The sequence below is a fragment of the Pygoscelis adeliae genome, unplaced genomic scaffold (assembly GCF_000699105.1).
Source record: "Pygoscelis adeliae isolate BGI_AS28 unplaced genomic scaffold, ASM69910v1 Scaffold26, whole genome shotgun sequence".
Lineage (NCBI taxonomy): Eukaryota > Metazoa > Chordata > Aves > Sphenisciformes > Spheniscidae > Pygoscelis > Pygoscelis adeliae.
Window position 1 is genome coordinate 827,354 of NW_008825104.1, and position 23,012 is coordinate 850,365.

Genomic DNA, 23,012 nt, shown 5'->3' on the forward strand with positions numbered 1-23,012 from the left:
ACTTCTTGCTGCCTCACTGCACCGTGGAGTCCCTAGTGCCGTTTTATTTGTTTCCAGTTCTGAATGCAGTTATTGTCTCAGAAGGTGGTTCTGGATGAGTGATCCCCAGGAGCTGTGCATCTGAGGGAGAAAGCCTTGGGGGTTTCTAAAAGAAACCTTGGGGCTAAAAAAAGAAGTGGGCTTTAAGGTAAGCACCCAAATTTTCCCAGACACCCTGAGGCTTGTCAAACTGGAGCATCTCTGTGTTTCAGGGACCAATGCCCCACCCTGGGCAGTGAAGGGAAGAGTGGTGAATTTCTCCTCTGCCAGCTGAAATGACACTTTCCAACTGAGCTCCTACTTAAACTTTGCCTGGATCTGAGTTTCAACCTTTTTAAGGAAATGTCAGTATGAGTATTTTCTATTTGTTTTCTGGTGTGCTTTTTCCCCATTAGTTCCATTTGAATCCAAATTCTTCAATTAAGTCAGTATTTTTATGCATCTGTGCTTAACTTTGGGGTCCAGATTCTATATTTGGACCTTAAGTAGAAGCATCTCGCTGCTCACCCTGAAAGTTAAGGAGTTTTATGTGTCTAACTGCAGGCTTCTGGTTCAGTAAATGTGTCTGTTTTTTGCTTTCCACCCCTGTGTAACTGTGAGCCGTAGCAATTCTCAGAGCAGTATCTTGCCAAAGGCATGCTGGGGAGCTGCCTGGGTATAGCTAGCTGCTGTGGTTCTGCTTTTAGTACAGATATAAATGAAGAAACAGACTTTCTTCCCAGGCTTCAATTTTGGCCAAGGATATTATATTATTTAGCTTTGCGTTAGCAGCTGGGGAAGTACTTAGATGGTCACTTCGCTAATTAGTTTCTCTTATTTTTGAAGACTTTACTAATATTTCAGTCCATTAATTTAACAAAAAGCATTTATAATATCCATGAATTGAAACATTCTGTCGGTGTTGCAAACATAATGTTGCTAACTATATATCTGCCTGTGTAGGGGAAGTATATAACACTCTGTGTGTGTGTTGTGTAATCTGGATAAATGGATCATCCCAAGCGAAAAGAAAGCTTCAAAAAAGAAATATTTGTAAAAGTACAGTGTAGCTGCTCCTTAGAAACCTCAAGTATAATGACATAAATGGGCAGAGAGTTGTCTTACCGCTATGACAGAGTTAACTCTCATTATTTGTTATTATTTTATAGCTGGTTTCATCACTATTAATTATTATTAATCATTAATACTGATGATTGTAGTAAATAAAATCAGTCTTCACCTAACTTTTTTATGGGTTCCAGTGAGACTCTTATCAGACTTGGGGGTGAGCAGAGACTGATGTTAGCATTTGCCTTTGTATGTTGGTATCTGACTAGGTGCAGCTGCAGGTAAGTAGTTTAAGGCAGACTTACAGAGAAACTGGGCTAGAAGGGCCCCTCCAGAGTCACCTGATCCAGCTCCTGCCTCTAGGGAAGGTTCAGATATTCCTACCTCGCTCTTGACAGTTGTCTAATGTGTTTTTAAAGCCCTCCAACGATGGAGACTCCAGGCCTTTTTCTGCAACAGCAAGACATTGTTGACCCTTCAGTTTGTTATCTACAGTTTTTCTCCTGATACTTAAGATGCATTAAGCTTTATTGGGAGGAAGTTAACAGTATGCTAAGGATGCTACATTTGTTTTATGATTTGGACAAGAACAAGAGGCTGTGGGTGTATCTTTGCAAATTTAAATTACATAGTTTTATTCTTGGTTAAACAAGCTAGATGCTTAGACCATGCTTATCTAATGTATGAAGAAATTTTCAAGGACACTTAGCAGAGGTGAAAACTTCAGTTACAGTTGTTCTGTGAGGCAGAAGCAGTCCTAGGATTATGCACAAATTCACCTTATGAATTGATCTGAATGTGACTAGGTAAAAATGCCACACCAGAAGTCAAAGGATCTGAGTCCTGTGAATAAAATGCCCAGTGTACACACTGCTGACAGGGCTCCTTGAACGTAAAAGTCACGGCGCAGGCAGGTGATTAAATCTACCCTTTGCTAGCCAGAGGGCAGAAGGCAGAGAGCAGGATGGCAGCCAGCAGCTCGCTCCCTTTCCCGTCTGCTCAGGCAGTGAGGCCCGTCTCCACACTTGCCCCACTCCAGCCTCCGACCCTGCTGCAGGGGAACGAGCTGGACCCTTCCCAGGCTCCTGCCTGTGCCCTGTGTCTGTTTCCAAGGCAGAGTTTTCCATGAAATGATACTTTTGCACTTGTGTATTACAGAGCAATAACAATGTCAAATGACAGCTACCCCTGTACTAGGGACCTCTGCAAGCTCTAGACAATTATTTTCAAGTGGTTGATCCATGTGGTAGCAGATACAGTCCTGTACTGCAATTCCTGACTGCAGCGGGTCACAGGACAGAGACCTGACAGAGTATACCAACATCTCTCTTCCTTCTCAGTCCCACCTTTTCCAGTAGTAGCTCCAGCAAATTCATGTGGGAAGGCAAGATTTCTGTCCCTGAAACGTGAGCACCCCCAACCGTGTGTGCAGGGACAATGTGATAATACTGCATTCATGGCCGAATTCGCTTCTGCATAAAAGTCTCCCCTGTTCTCTTTTCCAGTGGTGAGCCTCACACCTCCAATTTGAAAGGCCAGATTGGGTAGGTTTTTATAGAGTTTGCCTCACCAGGATTGTTGTCTTCAGTGTTAATGTAAGAAGGAAATACTTATCTGAGCACTTGCTGTTTTAAAGTGTATTGTTTCTTTACACTCACACTCACTAGATGGCTTGACTTAAAGGCGTAGCATTCTCCTTCCACATAAATTCCCTGATTTGAGTTGTTATCAGCAGCAGAATTGTACAGGAAGGTACATGGTAGGAAAACAATAGCTCCATTATGACCTACTAACAGTATAATCTAATGTGAGTTTAAAAAAAGACCTACATATTAACATCCAGCACAGTAGGATAGCTGAATGCGTTTTTATAGTACAGAAACAGCGATCTGTGACAGTTTTTAAAGTAATTTGTGTTTCAGTAATATTTAGATTGCCATTTCTAACTGGTGCAGCGTTTCAATTGAATTAATGTTTCTCACCTTGTACTGCTTAGCCAAGCTTTGTTTTATTTTGATTTTTTGTTGTTGTTATTTAAATGTTAAAAAGTTTGAAAAGGATACGATGTTGAAAACAGCTTGTTAATTAAGGAATAATTCCCCACCCTTGTTTCTTGAAACACTGAAGACACAGAAGAGCCTTAATTTACTCATAATGGCCTAGATTAAGGATAATGGTGTAACTGCAGTGATCAGTCATGGCCTATATCACAAACTGAGCAGCTCACAGTCTCTAATGTATTTCCCATCAGGGCAGCGGTGGGAGGTGGGATGTTCTGTTACCTCAGCTTTAGAGGCTGAGGGATCTCAAGGCACAAGAGATTAAACAACGTTCCCAATGTCATGGCAGGACCTCTGTGACAGAGCAAAGAGTTCGGGTAGCAGCAGTTAAGACCTTTTCTCTCCGAGTGATACAGCTAGAACCCTATAAAGAGCTGGTGCACATTCCCATATGGACCAGATTAGCTGTACTGCATTTTAAAAACATGGCCACAAGCTATTGTTTGCTAATGCAGTATGCCGCACTGGTATAACCAAAGTTACATTAGCATGAATTTCTTACCATCAAATGCAGCAAAACTGTGCAAATCTTGCAAGAACAATAAAGGTGGCTTATGTGTACATTTAGGCCCAGCTCTTGCCCTCCTTGGAGGTGGTGGAAATCCCTCCATTTATATAGCGGGTTCTTCATTGTTCTCAGATTTCACTCTGTTCCTGTTGAAGACTTCTCCTACGGGCATATTTAAGTGAGTTAGGGTGAAGGTACACAGAGGGAGTTTAAAGGATCAAGTTTACGTTGCTTATTTAACTCTCACTACAAGCACTTATGTTCCTGAGTCACATAGGCAGTTTAAAAACACTCCTTGCTCATTCTAATGAAAATCTGAATACTGGTCCTTGAGACAGATCTCAGTTATATATACAGTGTGGCAGCTGGTACTTGCTTCCATTCCCAGAGGGGGAAAATATTGATTGTTTCTTTTTTGCTATTGGATTTTGGGTAACTGAGCTGTTTCCTTTGCTGCAGGCAAACTGCATTCAGCCATTAATTTCAGTTGCTTAATTAAATAATTTGAAAGTTTCTAATTTCATTGTGCCAGTTGATATGCTTAAATACATTTTTTTGTGCCAGTAGAGTTTTTCCAGCTGTTTAAAGACACATCAATACTGGTACCTTTTAATAGAGTTTTGCTTTCACAGTGTCCAGCTTATGAATCACACTTCCTAATTCAATTTTAAATAAGCTATTACAAATACTGAGAAGTCTGCGAGATATGTAATGACAAATAATATAGGCAATTTCAAAAAGAAAGAAGCAACTGCTCGTGACCAAGTATGTATGAAATTAAATAGGTCCTAGCATCGTATATCAAAGCTGGCCTGTCTTAACGTTAGGTAGATGTCACACAGTAAAGGCACAGAATTATTTCATAACTTAGTCAGAAAAGTCTTTGAATTTCTTTTTGAGATATTACACGTACACACTCACTTCTCAAAGGAAAATTCAACATTCATCTAGCATGCAGATATTTGCTAGACACACCTAAGTTGTCAGAATACCTGCCTAACGTACATGGTGTGCCTATACCCCACTTGAAATACCACGTTTTGATTTCTACCTGACTTACACAATAGTGGGCCTAATTCTCCCTCCCCCTCCTGTGCTGATTTTTAGATTTCTCTTTCCTGCTATGAGTACTCTCTAACATCTAATAACAGCTGTAATTTTCTGCTCTGCACTTTGTATAGTCTATTATTTTTATGTATAGACAGAGCATGGTCTTGCTTTTCAATTTGTTTTTCTACACTTATTTTGCTTTCTGTTTGCATAACCTTACATGTTTTCAGAGATATGGAGCATTAGTGCATCCAGCTCTGTCAATAGTCTTAGAAGGGAGAGAAAAAGAGGGGGAGAGAGAGTGAAAGAACAGAGTTAAGTTCCAATTGTAAACATAAAACAATGCAAGTAATGAAAATACTTGCTTTCATGGTGGTGTGGTTAATAATTGCAACGGCCCAGCTGAAGTAGCCAGTAAGAATAGGTAAATCTAATAATGGCCAAGTTAGAAAATATATTAGCCTTTATTTGTGCTGAACTGTGATTGAAGTAATGTGAACTAAAATGCTTGTTAACTATGTTATGTGGTCAAATTATTTATAGGTTTATTGATGTCTTAAAAAGACAAGCTTAACTGAACAGGACTTCCATAGTGCATAGGTTTCTTGAACAAGAAACACGGCCAGACTTTAGCTTTGTGAGACGTGGCAGTTACAAAAGCGGAAGACACATGACGGTGTCTCATATGCCTTGCAAAAGCAAGTTAATTACAGGAATATTCCTCAAACCATATGGAAATAGGTGGTTTCTGCAACAAGGGACAGCCAAATCGATCCTAGGATTTATTAGGAACAATCAATGCCAGAAGATGACTGGATAGCTTGTACAATGCAGAAGGTTTCCATTGGCTCAGAAGGGAAGGTTAAGTGAAGTACAGTGCATGTACATTGAAATATAGAATAGAGGCTTTGCAGATATTCAGATCTTCTGGAGAGAAGCTGTAGCCTTCATTCTGATGATACTGTGAGTATGTCTACATGGTTGGTTGTACTCATGCACGAATTCCCTCTGCATGTGCGTTCAGCTGCCTGGACACAAGCCAGCTCCAGTTCAAAAGCATGTTTGTGAAGCCCTTACCAGAGCGCTCTGCCTCTGAGCACGGCTTATTAGCTCGGGCACAGTGTCACCCTAACAAGGTCACAAGGGTTTTCAGTTTGGAGCTGGCTGGAGGCCCATTAGATTGGTGTGCAGGCAAAGGGAGCTCCTCTCTTCTTGTCGTGGCTCATTTATGTGCATCCCGTAAGAGCTTACCAGGGTCCCAGGACTGGATAAGCATCCATTGTAACACTGAGGTTAAGAAAAGGGAATAGCGTGCTCTGGAGTTCTTTTAAACAAAATTGCTTTAATTAAGCAAGCTTGTAAATTACTTGAACTCATTCGAACAGTTTTAAAGGCCATGAAAAGGAAGGTTAAAGTCTTTTACTTAAAAGCAGGTTAACACATACTTATGGTACTGCTATGCCAGCCTTGTCCAGTGTAGGGCTTGCAGGCACATCTGACCTGCAGGACAGTTTTATCCACTTGCAGCTCTCCAGCTGCTTAATCAGCTGCAGTCCAGGCTGCTCCGAAAGGGATGGCACCGTACCTGCCACTGTGCTTGGCCGGTCATCCCCATGGCTTCCCATTGCAAGTATGAGTTTTGCACAACCACATGGAGAACTGGGCTGATGGACCAACTTGGCTAAACCCCAGTCATTTCATTGTTGCTAGCTTTCAGCTGAGCAGCTTCCCGGATCCAGCCTGCTGTGTGGCCACATGAGTGACAGCGCTGGCATGAGAGGGCAAGAGGCTGTGGGCAGGGAGAAGGGGGCAAGACCACTCCTTTCAGTGCAGCACCGATTTTCACTGTGCTGCCTCTACAACCATCCCCGCACACTGCCTACCACCCTTTGAGTATGCCTGTATGGCTCAACATCAAATTACTAAGCACCTCCTGAGGCACATCATAGCTCAGGTGTTGTGGGCACTACTGCTGAGTCCCAGTCTGGCTCACACTGGATCCAGGCATTGATTTGCAACAAATAAGAGTAACTGAAATCTAAGCTTAGGTACCACCACAATTTATCTTGACTGTATGTGTGTTGCTTTTTTTATATATATACTTAATTTTATGAAACAGACGTGTATTTTTATTGCCTCATGTTACTTTTCCTAAGCTGAAGTCCTGAAAACTGTATTAGGCCCATCATAGAAACTGAACCTCAAGTAACGTGGTATCAGAGAGTGAAATCTTTTGAATGGTAATGACCTTGATATTTCCCAGATGTGTTAGCAGGAAAAGGTTTTTTTCAGATCACCTTAAAAAAATAAAGAAGTGGAGTGTATCAAAGAATCGACTTTTAACATATGACATTGCAGGAGAGGATGGAAGACTGACTAATGGGAAGCAGCTCCACATTTTCCAGCTTTCATGCCTCATCAGTGCCTTTTCTGATAGCCTTAAACTTTGACGAATACTGATTGGTGGAAGTAAAAGATGAGGAAGTATAAATTAATTTGACTTTATTTTGAGGGATGGTCTGTTAAAACTAGGCACAGCCTTAATGACAAACTGTGATTATAGTATCTTAGTAGCTAGGTAGGAAAAATAGTCTGTTCTCCAGTGTAGGATAATCTGCTAAACATGCTATGACAAGCATTTTAGTCACAATGTATGGTTACTTTCACAGTTACTACTGTGGAATAGCATTTAGTTCTTCAGTAAGAAGTATCCCTTGCAGAGTAGAAGGTGAAGCAAGACTAGAATTTGCATAGTTTTAAGTTACACATTTTTCTATAAATAGAGTGCCTATTAAAATGAAAAAATAGAGCAACTATTAAATTTGCCATGGATTTCAGTGGGAACAGAAGTGGGTCATAGGTCTGCATAGAAACTCAAAAAAATAATGAAATTTTATGCATGGCAGTGCCAGCACAATGCCCCAGATTCTCCATCAGGTTTTGTACTGTTCTTTTTCCACATAGATTTGAGTTCCTGCAGTGACTCTTGATCTAATAGTGTTCATATTTGTAATATGTTTCAACAAAAAGGCATGATTAGCCTTGTGTTCTGGATATTGGCTTGTCTCTGTGGGCAACTTTTTTCAGCTCTTATTATTTATATCTTACCCACAAGCACAGAAGTTGCATAGTAACCAACCCTCACTGACAAGAAGGTTACCTTATGTCATTGCGGCATAGTAAAGGTGGCATAGTAAAGGTGGCAAAAGATGCATTCAAATCCTGTCAAATTGCGTTTACAGCTTTTACATTATCAAGGTCCATTATCTTGCCAGCACGGTGGAGAGATGGAGGACTCATGCCTACACCTGCATCAGTGGAGGAGGAACAGGATTAGCAGCTGACCACGGTAACTAAGATATTGGATAAACGAAGAGCCAGATGTTAGGCTGACACATGTCAAATCCAGGCAACATCTATCTGATAGTGAGCCAGGCTTCCAGCATTTTCCATGTGCTATACTCTGGCAGAGGCATCTTTTATAAAGCAAAACTCAATGCCCAGTTCTGCACAGAGTCCACTTTTGCTGCTCACTTAAGTGACTTTTTGTCATTACATCTGGATCAATAAATCATCAATAAATATTTTGTGTTGCAACCAGAAGCACAGGTTCTGTTTCTTGTACATACAGCCTACAAACAAAATAAAATGGATTAAGGGCTGAAACAATGACATATTCTCCACTAACTAAGAATGTTCAATTTTTGTTAAGACTGTTGGAAGTCATGAAAGCCTATTATGAAATCTGGAAATATTCTAGTTTCTACAGAATTTTTTATACTTACACAGTTCTGGTGATCACATACAGGTGTGACTGCTGTGGTGGCTTGGTAGAAAAGGGCTATTTGTAATTGAAGTAATATATACCTAAAATTTAGATTACCAAAAGGCCTCACAGAAAAATAATTATTTCTGAATTAGTACCTAGGATATAATATTATAAACCAAAAGATGTGAGTGGTGTTAAAAGATAGTGTTGCCTTGGAAATATAAGACCATATGGCTTGGCATTCCAGATCAGATTATTGATTCCAGTCATCATTAGCAGTTATAATCAATATTTTAGTTTTAAAAGACAGCTGCTGTTGTCTGCATTTAACCAATTGTGCAACAGGAGTACATCACAGAGCAAATTCTTTCCATGAGTGATTGATCCATTTATGCCAACAAATGAGATTTTATTATCCTTATCTTGCTGCTTGCATGAACAATGTGAAGTTTTCAATTTTCTTTTATCTCCTCTGAATAGCAGAGACATGCTGACTGAAACACATTGGTAGGAGAAAAATAAGTTAGATGTAAACCAACCTATTTTGAGTGCTGTTGTTTAGTATCTAGATATGAATAGAAACACCTCCTGACAAATGTGTGGGGCCTATTTTGCTAATATCTAAAGCCACTGGAAGACTCTTCATCAATATGTGAAATTTCCCACCCAGCTCCTGAGCATTAGGCTGTATTGAACAGAGGAGCCAGGTTAACAGAACATTGACCGCCTCCCCAACCCTTGTAAGCATTAATGAACATGAGAATACAAAATATTTTCTCATTTAGATTTTTAAGTTCACAATTCTCTTGTGTTTCATTTGTTGGTCAATTCCCTAGTGATTTTTAATGGCTCAGAAGCTGTGGGTATTTTAGCAAAGTTCATCCATAGGCCAGTTGTACCGGACGTTCCAGTTGTTTTCTCTAACCACAGAAATGTAGTAGACTAGGAAAAAAATGCGGAAAAGTAATGATGGAAACAAAAGAATGGAAACTCTCCTTTGAGTTTGAAGATGCAATGTGCTACCTGCTTGGCAGTGTGTAGCCTATTATTTGATGGCTTAGTTTAATCAAACTCTGAAATTCTTCCATCTCCTGTATCCCATATTTTAATTCTCTGTGATTTTTAATTTTGCTAAGTTCTGACAGGCGGAATTTTGCAGAGTTCACTGCAATGTAGGTTGTCCCTTTGCCCGCAGAGTTTGTTGTTGTCTCGCTGTGCACTGTGTCAGTAAAGAATCTTCTGCCTGCTCTCACAGAGTCCAGGGCTGGCATGACTCCTCTGCTAGACATGAGGTGATAACAATCTCAAAAAACACATGTGTTTCAGAGCAGGGAAAAGTGTTTACCCTCCTGGTTCAGGTTCCCATCAAAAGCCACAAAGAAGCTTCCCAGGATCCCATTTGTCATCAAGTGAGGGACTTATATATATACTGTAGGATCTAGGATATGTTCTTGTGGCAGTCATATAATTTCTATTGATCTAGGAACATTATCCATGTGTATTGTCACTTCAGTAGTGTGTACTAACTTGGTGTACTGTACTACTGGCTCTGGCTGGGATGGAGCTCCTAGCAGTCCGTACAGTGCTGTGCTTTGCGTTTGTGGCTAGGTAGGGTCGGTAACACACCAGTGATACCACTCCAGTGTTTTGGCTATTGCTGAGCAGTGCTTGCACAGTGTCAAAGCTTTCTCTCCAAATCACCTCTCCACTCCCAAGGCCAGTAGGTAAGGGGTGGGCAAGAGGCTGGGAGGGGACCAAGCCGGGACAGCTGACCCAAACTGACCAAAGAGACATTCCATACCATATGACATCATGCTTAGCAATAAAAGCTGAGGGAAAAGAGGAGGATGCAGTGACATTCCTCGTTATGGCATTTGTCTTCCCAAGCAATCATTACGGGTGCTGAGGCCTTGCTTTCCAGCAAGTGGCTGGACATCTGCCTGCTGATGGGAAGCAGTGAGTAAATTCCTCTTCTTGCTTTGCTTGCACGAACAGCTTTTGCTTTTCTTATTAAACTCCCTTTATCTCAACCCAGGAGCTTTTCCATCTTAATTTTGCCCTCTCTCCTGTTGAGGAGGGGGAGTGAGAGAGCAACTGGGTGGGAGTCTGGCAGCCAGCCAAGGTCAACCCATCACAATTGTCTTACATAAGTCTGTATTTTAAGATGGGACCAACCTGACCAAACTCAATGAGCGTATTTGGCACACTGTTGTACAAAGTTCAGATCATCCTCCTGATGTAGGTACGCGGGCATTAGGGTAGCTTTTGTTCACTCAGACAATCAGTACAGGACTAGGATTATCTAAATGTGAAGCCCACCTGTGTAGAATGCATTTACAAAGAAATGCTACTTTTTCAATAGATGGTGATCTATGGTTTGCAAAATAAAAGATTAAGGATTTGACATACATTTAAGACAGTATCCTTATTCAGGCTTTCCATTTTTCTCTTCCACAGATTATGTCTTCACGGTGACTCAAAGGCCCAGGAGCTGTTAACATAGTTGATAATTAGGAGGGTTGCTCACTCCACTACCAGCAGATGAGATTATGTCAATATGAAACTCAGCTTCAGATTGTATTTCCTGCAAAGGATTAGAAGTAGGGAACTGTGAAAGTTGACATGAGAAGGGTATGGGGAACCATACTGAAGGAAAAATTAATTTGAGGTGAGTAAGAACAGTTTCTCTCGTTTGTTGCAGGGAGGATAATGTGTGAGAAAACAAGGTAAAATATTAGTGGATGTCATGAATAAATGCAACTCTCCAGACAGCTCTTTCTTGAACAGTACAGTCCTGATTCACTCAACCATATAAAATTATAATTAGTCATGTCCCAAACTCAGCACAGACTTGCTGAACAGGCTGTTTAAATAAGATCCCTGTAGCAGACTTAGGAGTCATGACAAAGGAAATGAATGCTAGTATTAAAAAAAAAAAAGTTTCTCCCATAAGAAGCTGTAGCATGGCTCAAGTCTTGAGGCCAAAACCAGCTGTATGTAGATGCAAGAGTCATACGCTATTTTAAACTAGAACTCGGATAATTTCTGCAGGTGAATATGGCATCGGTGCACCCTGTACAAAAGCTACCACATTGACCAAAAGATGCAGCATGAAATCCTAGCCTCACAGAAATGAGTGGAAGCCTTGCCATGCATTTGACAGGATCATAACTTTATTAATCACTATGCCTAACAGAAGCTGGTGGAGCAAAGGAGTGCAATCACTTTGAGATAAGCCTACAGGGTGTGAATACACACCCAACCAAATTTTGCAGGGTGCCACAAACACTGATGTGCAATTGCTTCTTGTAAAAATGACAGCAAGCAACCTCCTGCTTTACGATGAACAGGTGGTAAGATTTTGTAGCTCAATGTTTGTGAGTCTCCAAATTGGAGCATGGAAACTTTGCCTATAAAAAGCGTATTTTGGAGCTTTTTCCCAGAGTCTGGCAAGTATCAGAGCTGGATATTTAGCTGGAAACAGACTTCTTGTTTAGAAGCATTCTTTGACATTTCTTGAGTAAATTTGCGTTACAGACATTTAAAAACCAAAGCATTCAAGTGAGTGGCTTAACTTTTTTACTGACTGAATGGGTAATTCAAGCATGCACCATGCTTGTGTCTACAGTCACGAATCTTCCTGTTCTGCTTTTATAGAGCACCTTACACTGGGAAATCTGTGCAGGAGTAGAGCTGATGTGTGTTATGATAATACAAATAGTAAATACAGGAATAATCAGCAGCAGATGGGATCCTCTTGCAGCTTTTGCTGAGGAGTCTGTAGGAACATCACCCCAGTGCAGCAGGCCACACAACAAGGGATGAGGGAGCAGTTAGGATTCTTATAATTGAAATTAACTGTATGTTGTTTCAATTAATTGTTCCAATTAGTCTCTTTTTCTTTTCAGTTATGCCTTTCTGTAACAGTGTCATCTGGGATGCTGTGAGAAATTGAAAATGCCCTAATGGTCAGACGCTCATCAGTTAAGGAACTTTCTATTTCTAATTAGCTCCCTGAGAAGAATTCACTGTAAGAATGAAAAATTTTGTAGGTGGAATGAGTGAGGAGTTGTTTTTATTACAAGGCTAATTTTCCTTGCAGTGATAGCATTATTTCTGTTGCCAAAAATAATTCTTAAAAAGCCTTAATATAGAAGAAAAGAAGGAAACAGCTGGTTTGTTTCTATCTAGCAAGGCTTTCTTGTTCTTGTGAGCTATCTTTCACAATGATTTAGTAGCTAGGGTGCAAACAACACAACAGCTTTAAATAATTAAAAAAAAAAATCCAAAATAATCATCCAAATTAAAACTACCAAAGCTACTTTTTATGAAGTCAGATCAAGAGGTACTGTCTCAGTTTTTTAGTCAATGAGACATTTCCTGACAAAGACTGAGAAAAAATGGTCAGGTTCTAGATCTGGTTAAAATATTTCTGGGTTTATATTGTATTTTTTTTTAAATGGAAAACTGAAGTCTAAGATGCAGTTTCAAAAGTTTTCTTTTCTTTTTCCCCAATTTTTATTTGCACTGGAATTTCACACAGCACTGAGAACAGTTGCTAGCAGTTGTTTCCCCTGAGGCTGTAAATGCAAAAGGACAGAAAGCTCTCCCTAAAAGCATGGCCTAACAGATGCTTTCTACCACAGCCTGTAACCTTCTCCAAATCCAGGTGTAAGTTTCACACTGCCTTGATATGCTAAGATTCAAGGTGACTGGTTTTTCAAATTTTTAAGTGTGGCACACAGCCTGCACCTTAAGCCAGACCTCCAAAACCTACACACTAAGCAAAGGCCTCCAGTTTAAGAGCTTATCCACAAATGGAGCTATTCATGACTATGTCTAGGGTTAGGAAGTGCATAAGTATAGCTCGTGAATGGATGCACCTTCCTTCCTACATGACTTTCAGACAGCAGAGCTGCCCAAGAGGCTGTGCATTTTTTCTGCTTATCCTCCATTAGGAATGCTGAGACAGATCTCCAAAGTTATTTAGTTGTGGTGTTGCTTCAGCTATGGTGATCCAAGGACATTTTGTCACATAGAGGTGACAAAACTTAGAGAAATGCACCATCTTACATATCAGCTATATCATATGTTACAAACAAATGGCACATGATGCCTTCATCAGCCTCTTTCATCTTCATCAAAGATATTTTAGCAACATGACCTAACTCAAATCCTTAGTCTTCCTGTCTCATTGCTGATCTTTGCCTAAGAGAATAACTTTACAGTAATCACCACAGATTTGAGCACTGGGTTAATTTCCCCCCCCCTCTCTCTCGGCATATATGGGTATATGTACCTATACCTATATAAATATATACATATATAAATATATATATACACATCTATGTATTTTAACTAAGTTATAAGACAACTTCCATTGCAGCATTTGCTTATGATTTCCACGTAAAAAGTCTGCAGTTAACCAAAATGCTGAATGAAGTGAGGCTCATAACTTCTCCATCCTAAACCTTGTTTGTCAAAGGTTTCTGATACTTTTAGAACCTCTAAGTAAAAATAGGTTAAACAGCACCTGAAATAGTCCATTTTTGCTTCTAACCAAATTCATCATCTTTGCCATAACATTTAAATGGTCATAAACTTAGGATTTTGCATGCCTCTATAGTGACAATATGATCCATTTAATAACCTTTAACATTGACACAGCAGGAGCATCAAAATCAGCTTTTTGGTAGATTACCCACTAAATAAAATATTTTTATAGGTCGCTTTTGTACTTCTGATGTAAGTATTCTTCAAACGCTTCTACCTTCTTACTCATTCGGGTGAAAAGAACAGAGCAGAGCACCTTACTCAAAAGCTGTAATAGGAATTTCCTCCAAGTCCTGTCCTACCGGTGAAAAGATTTATATAACCAATAATGATTTATGCAGAAATGAACCCCATCTCCTTTTCTTATGATTTACGTCACTTTCATGTGTTCTTGGGGGAGCAAGGAGGAAGATTACATTAGAACAAAATAGCGTTTGACAAATGATAAATCATGGCTTCTCAAAAGCCAGTCTTGCATTTCTCTGTTTACACAGTATTCCTGGAGTGGCAGTACAATGGCCCTGTCCATAAGCAGTGTGCAAGTTCACAATAGTCTTAACTCCCAGACCATACATTACTGCTGCCTCTTTTGTGCTGGCATTAGCAGCTACGTGGCTGTGTTGTGAAAATAAAGCTTTTATTTTTTTGTGGGATAAATGTTCTGCAACATTAGTGAGCATTCCACATTTTTTTGGCTTATACTGATTGTGAAATCCACCATTAGTTGGGAGGGTAAAAAAAAGAAGTGTTTATCAGTACAGTAAGCCCATATTTACAATGTTCTTCATTCTCTGTTCTGCATGGGAAAAGAGGACCAGCCAAAAGTAAGTCAGTCAGAAAGTTACATGAATTGCCTAGGTTATCGGGTGTGCTGTTGCTCTCTGCTCCTTCTCCATTTCCAACACCTTCTCACTTGATTGAATTGCCAGTGATACATGTGCTTCCTGCTACCACTTCTCAAGTGTCCCTTCTTCTCCATGTTCATTCTCTGTTTAATGGCTATTTCTTCCTTCTTTTTCTTAATGTAGAGCTCCTTAAATTCCTACTCTGTCTGTAGCTTCCATTTCTAGCTGATTATACTGCATAAAATAGGATTGCACAGCAGCCCTTTCGGGGATGAAGGAACTCCACCGTTTACTTTTATCAGTCAGCATGCCCTGGTAAAGGGTTTCGGGTACCGTGTAATACTGAACTTCAAAATCTTTGACATACTGCGTTTTGCAGATGGATGACTAGACTGCATAGTGGTAGTAAAAAGAAAGAAGAGAGGTTACATCCTTCACTGTAATTAATTGTAGTAATAAGCTTCTGGATAGTGTTTCTAGGTACCTTGGTATGTTTATTTAATATTGGGGTAATTTTTATTTTTATTATGCTCCTCTTTCTTATATAGAGAGGACTAAGAGCCAGAAAACATGACGTCTCTCAAAATAAGCCTGTTTGTTCTGTTTTTACATAATCTCAGAGACATGCCCACTGTCCTGTTTTGAATGAATTGTGAAGTGCCCGCAATATTTTTTTTTTTTAACAGAAAGAAATGCCCAGGGCATGCCAAGCAGGGTATGTTCTGGATCAAATATCCATGGACTGAGATATCAAAGACCCCTCCCACTGGTGAACACCAAACAGTTCACTACATGCAAAATGCTAATTTGTGTACACATGGCAGTTTTTAAAGTGTGCTGCTGCAGAGCTCTTCATCCCAGATGATTGGTGATTTTGGCATTCTTTGGTTCAAGCTGCTGTTTCAAGATGATCTGTTGCCTCTTTTTGCAAGGGTGCGTTCCTTTTCCCAAAGGTCTCATGGCCAGAAGTACCCCTCTCGCCTGGCGCATTCAAAGGCTGTGCTGGAGTCAAAATCTCAGCCCAGCAAGGAAGGCTGGAGCCAGCTCAGGAGCTAAGGAGCAGCTTCAGGGAACAATGGAACAGGAAAAGATGGGTCCTTAGGCAGAAGGACTGAATCAAGCAATGCCACAAGGATGTTCCTTTCTGGGGCAAGTGAACTGGAGATCCTGGAGGCAGGGATGAAGGGATGGACTTCTAACAGCTCTGCTGAGGAAAAGGCTGTACTCCTTACCTGGAGGAGTCTTTTGCTGGCTGGGAACACGCCTGGGTGAGGCAACCTTTCATGCGGGTCCCTGGTGGGACTGTAGTCTGAGTGATTGCAGGGTCTGAATCCCCTTCCCTGCAAGGTGTTTAGACAAACTTTGTAACTACAGTCCCAATCTTCTGTGTGAGAACATGCCTTAGATTAAAAAGGTGACTTTTATTACCAAATACAGTATTAGATGTTATAAAATGATTTTGTTTGCAGTGAAGCAGTCCAAATTACAGGTTACCTCCGTTCTTCTCTTTCCTTAGGGTCCTGGGGATCAAATTCTGATCTCAGGTAGTTCAAATCCTAGTTTCCCTTATAGACAACCCATGGAGAATAGGACGTCTTGGGACCACCAGACTGGACTAATTAGCCAACTATATGCATACTTCTTGAAGGGGATTTCTGCAGGTTTTTTTGTGGAAGAGCTCTTGTCCAAAACAGAGGACGCCGGTGAGCACACTCTTCATCCATCCACTGCTGTGGGTATTGTCTCATGGAATTCCAGAAACCTGTTCATGACACATTACAAAATTTGGCAAGGGATTGTAATGTACTTTAATAAAAGGGAAGCAGAAGGCAAGATTTAAAAAATGTTATTTAACCCATAGTCTCAAGACATTCATCATTACAGTAAATGTCTAATACTGTGTCTAATATTGCCAGTCTCAGCTAAAAAAGGAGATGAGTTGACTTCACAACCTTTCTTTCCAGGGCAGAACTTTTGGAAAGTCTCTTTCTCCTGGCTCAAACCTTGTCTATCTCACAGCAACTGTTGTTGTTGTTATTGTTATTACTGCCACCATCATCATCATCACTTGTAAACAAAACTTCATCATGTAGATATGCTATTTATGACTATTTGCTTGAGGATTTTTGAGACAGATGTTGTGTGCAGTGTGCTGCAGACTTAGTTTATCTCAAATTGCTATGTCAAATTTCTTTTTGTGAGGACCACTTATTAGGGATGCCAATGGTAGCAGAACAAAAATCAAAGACTACCTCTGTGTTTTATAGGAGAGGTAGCTGGACTGGCACTGGAGACTCTCTGACAAGCAGTAGTCAAATGTAAACCTGTAAGGCACCTATGCTAATGGCACACATCACTTTTAGAACTGTAGGAAAATGTGACATGCATTGGGTGATATAAGATATAGCCCGTGTGTTTCTGAGTGTGGTAAGCTATAAAATAATGGTGTCATCATGCAGCTCCAGGCTGTTCACTCCTAGCTTCTCAGACCAGATCCTGGACTTCCTTGACCTAAGGTGAGAGGGGTCAGGAGAGACCATTGCTTTCATACCTAACAGCTGCTGATGAGCTGTGAGGACCCTCTATCCAAATAGCCCTCAAGGAACAGCAGAAGGCCAACAACAGTCTAAAACCAGTGTAAAACAAACAGCTTAGGCTTTCTTACAACCTTCACCAAATTTTTTTAAGTATAGATTACAGAGTGCCTTTATTGCACTATACTAAATTAATTAAACCCACCACAGATTCCTCAGTTCTAGTATTAGCCATGGTTGTAGGGAATTGACCAGGAACTGATCATGAAAATACCTTTATCCTCCCCATTTGGCTATAAAATTTTCATCTTCTCAGATGATACACTGCAAGCCTTCAGCATTAGGAGTTATAAATTATTAACTTCTGGAAAAATGATTTAAAATATGTGGTGGAAAAGGGCAATGCCGAGATAGAGCTTAAACAGGCCACTAGCCAGAGGCCATGAGACCTGTGCAGAGCTTTTTCTTAGGTGTCTTTTATCCCACTGTTTATCAAACAGACCTTTTTGGGTCAATTTCTCAGACGTGGCTTCTTTTTTATACTTTCTTTTGTGATCCAGCTATTTCAAAAGAAATAGCATTGTCAGGACAGGAGACCCTTGAACAAGGATGTACCTGGATGGTACAGAGCTGGCAGATGATGCTACTGAAACCGAAAAAGCATTAGGGCTTCTCTCACCTTTGCCAAGAGCTAAGAACAACTCCACCAGCAGTCTGGATGGAGAAGGAGTAAAACAGAGGAGGGAATTTATCCTGCTACTCTGCTGTCCTCCTGGGTGTGCCAAGGAAACCACAACTGCATCTGGGGCTTTTCTGCTTAAGGGTACCAACAGCTGAGCTACAGAGCGACAGATTAGTGTACCTGAGAGGAGAATCGGATAGCAAATAAGTTTATTCAAATCCTTTGAAAAGACACCCTGTATCTTCAAATCTTTATCTGGGGCTTTTTTACTGTGATATACAATCTTATTTTGTGATGGCCAGCCTGTTAAAGCAGTCACAGACAATGATTAGTGCTAGTGTGAGCCAAAATGTAGTTGTTCGGTTTCTATTTTGTAAGGTTTACAATACATAGATAGCTTGTAATATAATTCTAACTGATAAGAAAAAATAACTCAGTAATTACGTTCCTCTCTGGAACAAATGGACCTATGGGTATTCCCAAAAGATATGGTTCAAATTAGTGCTGATCAAGTCATAGTGTCTGCATTTGCCTCAAGTACTAGCACTTCTAATCAGGCAGAGCATGGCTCAGTGCCTACACTATACAGCTTTGCCTGCTAGATATCTTCAGTGGATACCCAAAAAGCAGCTGAGAATGCTGTCAAGAATGATTGACCAACCTTACTGGCTCCTTGCATTTTTAGGGACTTTGTATTCAATTCTCTAGCTACAGACCTTAGGGATCCAAGGAATTTTGAAGACAGCAGTTTTTCTGGATCTGAGTTAGACAGGCTTCAAGGCCCGTATTAATAGGAGATGCTACTCAGTGAATACTTCGGTCTTTAGATTTAATTTTTCTTCCTCTAGTGCTGCAAAGGGAAGTGGTGTTTCCAGCACTTTGTAAGCAGCCAGGATCCTCATCCCACTGGTTTATACCGCTGAGACCACCAGCCACTCGAGACCTCTTCAACCCAAGGATTTAAAGTGCGGCTGACTGGTGAGGCATCTTTGCTTAACAGTAGTAACAATCGTAGTAACAACTACTTTGTTAAGAAAAATTGTAGCCTGTGTAGAGGGTTTTGATTCTCCATAGGAAAGATCCTTTCTGATTTCAGTAACAGAAAGGAATATAGACAGAGAGAATGTCAAAATAAGCAGAAATCTAGGAATGGCCTTTGCTATTATTAAGCTTTTTACATCTGGAAAGGAAGAGAGGTGGTGCTTACCACTTCTTGAAGGGTGTCTTCCTGCAGCTGAATGAAGGTGCTGTTACAGTGTTGTGCTGGTTTATCTGTGCCAGATAGTTTAAGATAGCATAGATAAAAAAAGCAGGGCACACCTAGTGGCACGCACTCTCCTGTGTGCCAGCAACTTGAACGTAAGCTGTTCAGGGAACTGGGCTGTTCATTCTCTTCGAGCTATAGCCCATTAAGTTGCTTGCTAACTGCGTAAGTAATAGCACTGGTTAGCTGTAAATGTTCTTAATTTCCTTTGGGAATGGAATAACAACATATCTGAGGTTTGAATGTGCTTGTACATCTAGCAGGATCTGCTTTGCTTCTAGTTTAGCTAAATTCATTTGTTAGGCAGACAATTTGTCAAAATTAACTATTGTTTGTTGGGTATTTGTGGCTGTACAGGAGGAGATGTACCTGAAAGTCCACTTCCTCTTTAAACTGAAGGATTAAAATTATTTATAGTAATTATTGATACTAAACTCCGAAGCCCTCTAACAACTTAAAACATCTCATAACCAGAATCTTCTCTGATCCCTCTCTTTCCCCAAAATCAGCACAACTCCAGTCCTCACAATCACAGGGCATTGCGCCTCTTAATTCAAGCCCCTCCACTGAGGTCCCCCACATAGACCAAGTAAGAGCCTGGGTACAGGAAAAAGCTTTGCTGCTTGCTTGTGGCATATCGTTATGGTGTGGAACAAATATCTCCATTTAGTAGCATCTACTGTTGACTTGCTGCAGGGTTTTTACCTTGCTTCTGAAATGTGCAAAGAACGTTCACAGGACAGATGTCTAAAACTGTTGAAATGGGGAGAGAGAAAGAAGAGGAAAACCTGAAAAGGCCATAGGTTACTTACATGAATTGGAGTTTTAAAGGCAACAGTTTTAAAGTAAATTTTAAAAAAAGAGAAGAAATTATGGAAGGTAATACATTCAGGTAGCAAGTACTATACTGTTGGAAGTGCTACCGTAAGTCCTTGCTATGTAAGTGGTACATTTTGCAAGAACAAGGACTTGACACAGTAAGATGCTTTTGCAACTTCCTAATTTCATCTCAAGCAAAAGGTGAGGTTTGAAACCAAATTGGTCTTCTGGACTTGGAGAGAGATTGGTTATCTGGTTGGAAACCATCCACAACACCTTTAAAGATGGTGTTCTCAGCTCATGTATTACTCTGCCTTATGCCCTCGTAATGCAGTGTTTGATACTTGCAAACAAGAAGATGTCCTCCAGGCACAGTAGCCGAGGGAGATGATTCCTATGGATAAACTTCTGACTCCATTATAAACTGCACAGCTAATGGAGATCCTGGAGCTTGTTCCAAAGAAACCAGCAAATCTATTGCATGAGTCCAATGGCTCAGGACTAGTCATGGGCAGGTCCTGTCAGATGCTGAGTGCCCTTGCCTTGCAGATCACAGCACCCATTGACTGGCATTGGGTTATGTGGAAGAAGAGCTGTGGCCCCACTTCAGATTGCTATATTCCTACCTGTGAAAATCTGCCATGGAGTTTCAAAAAGTGAAGGTTTCTTTCTTAAAAAAAGTCTTTCTTTTGTTACTATTGCAAAATAATTCCCTTTCCAAGTTCAGAGATGTCTGCCATTGTGTAGGCAAATCCACACAAACTTTGGAAAAGGCTATGAAACCTCTGAGGATAAGGTGCTGTTCATTTATAGAAAATATCCCCAGCACCACCAGAGCAGAGAAGTTTTTTTCTGAATTTCTAGAAATTTCCTAAAAACTGGGAGACTCTGCATTTAACTGTATTTTTGTAGTGCCTTGTGCTAGACCTGGGTCCTCTCATTTGGGCATCTTTTGGTTTTGGCTGTCATGTGCCTGCATGGAGTTGCCTAACTTTCGTAGGCATGTTGGCTGTTTACAAATTGGTCCAGACATTAGCTGTGTGGAGTACAAGGAGCAAAGCTGTAAGCTATCTTCTGAAAATGACTGGAGTTCAGTGGGTAAAACTGAGCAGTGCCTTCATTTACTTATCACAGCCTGAGAAATGGAGAAGTTTGGCACAGCCTGCATCCAGCCTTCAATAGAGTGAATTAGAGTAATCCAGCTCAGAAGTGATCATGCCTGGGTCATTGTGACCATTGCTTATCTGGGGAGAAGGGATGACTCCTGCTCAGCTGGAGGTGATAAAAGGCCTTCTTCCAGGCTTAGTACAAATATCCCGAGGGCTTAACTTGATGCATGTTGAGAGATGCTGTATGGAGGATAAGGACAATCGTTAGGCTAGTTCTTCAAAGGATTTCTACTCCCTAATCAGCACTAACTCAGCCATACTGGCTCCTCTTGAGATCCACCTCAGAGGCATGCTGATCCCCTGAGGGACATCACTGGTGGTGAACCGACTTCTAGTGTTTGCTGGCAGTAGCCATGAGTCCTGTTGAGCTCCATTATTGAAAGGCCTGAAGCAATCCTGGCTGTGCTCCCTCTGGGACCCGTCTTTTGGTCTTTGCGCATGAGGACAGTATCTGCCCACATGACAGTTACACTGCTCAAAATCTGGGTTATGTTCCCAGGCAAGCTGTTGGTCATCTGTACAGAGCTAAGATAGTCACAGCCAGCAGCAAATTGATGTTCCCTGGAGGAAAGAAGGAGAACTAAGGCTATTAATGCCTGACTCACTCCTGTTGCAGCTGCTCCAGGGGCTGAGCACCTCTATTCCTACGCTGACCACAGCTTGTGGAAAACCACTAGTCAATACAGTCTTACAGGCTGTAAGATAATTTTCCATGCCGTCAAGGGTGTGTGGACTCTCTCCCAACTCCTCTAAAGCTTCTTCTTCCATAAGTGCTTGTCACTCACCATCCATCTTTCAGTCCCCTGAGAGCTGCTCTCCTTGGTCAGCCTGTGGAAGTCCAGGGGGAGTCCTGTACGTATCCAGACCACTGTTATGCTGCTACTGTTGCAATGTGTATTGTGTTCATTGCTATCAGCCTCTATCACAGTATGTTGTTTTTCAGCATGTATTTACTGGACAGCCGTTTCCTCTGCTCCAAGAGGCACCATTTTCTGTCCTTAATCAAAGCCCTGGGAATGAAAACAGCAGCTCTGTCATGTACCGCTTCCCCTTTTCCCATAGAGGGTTTGGGAGCATAAAGCCAGAGGTGGCTTACCTCATTTCTGAGCAATAACAGCTTTATTAGCCAGACTTAGCAGCTGGGCAAAGAAGAGGGTGGTACACACAGGCTTAATTATAGAAATTAAGCTATTTCTGTAACAAAATTGCGTTACTAAAGGTTTGCACAAAAAAATTCTCATAACCTCATGCAGCAAACCGGTATAGTAAGGAGAATGCCTTTTCAATTAAATACATCAAATCTCAAACATTTAACAAACCAATCAGTGTATTTTGATGAAACACTGTCTATTCTTCTTGCTGAGAGTGCAGCATTTGTTCATCTTCTAGCTGCAAACAGTGAACTAAAGATATGAAACAAAGCTGATGTTAACACAGTGTATTGATTTGTGCGGTTTCAGTATGCTTGGAAAAGGGGCATTTTTTTTATTCTGCATACAGATGCTTCCTATAGCAGGCAGCTGAAACATCCTAAATGTGCAGTGTGATTTTCCAGCAAGAAAATCTCTTGGGGTTCTAAAAACAGGCGTTTGCATTTTGCAAATATGGAAAAAATAACAAGGGGCAATTCTCACCTTAAAAGTGATGGGAGGAGAAGAGGAGGAAATTAGACA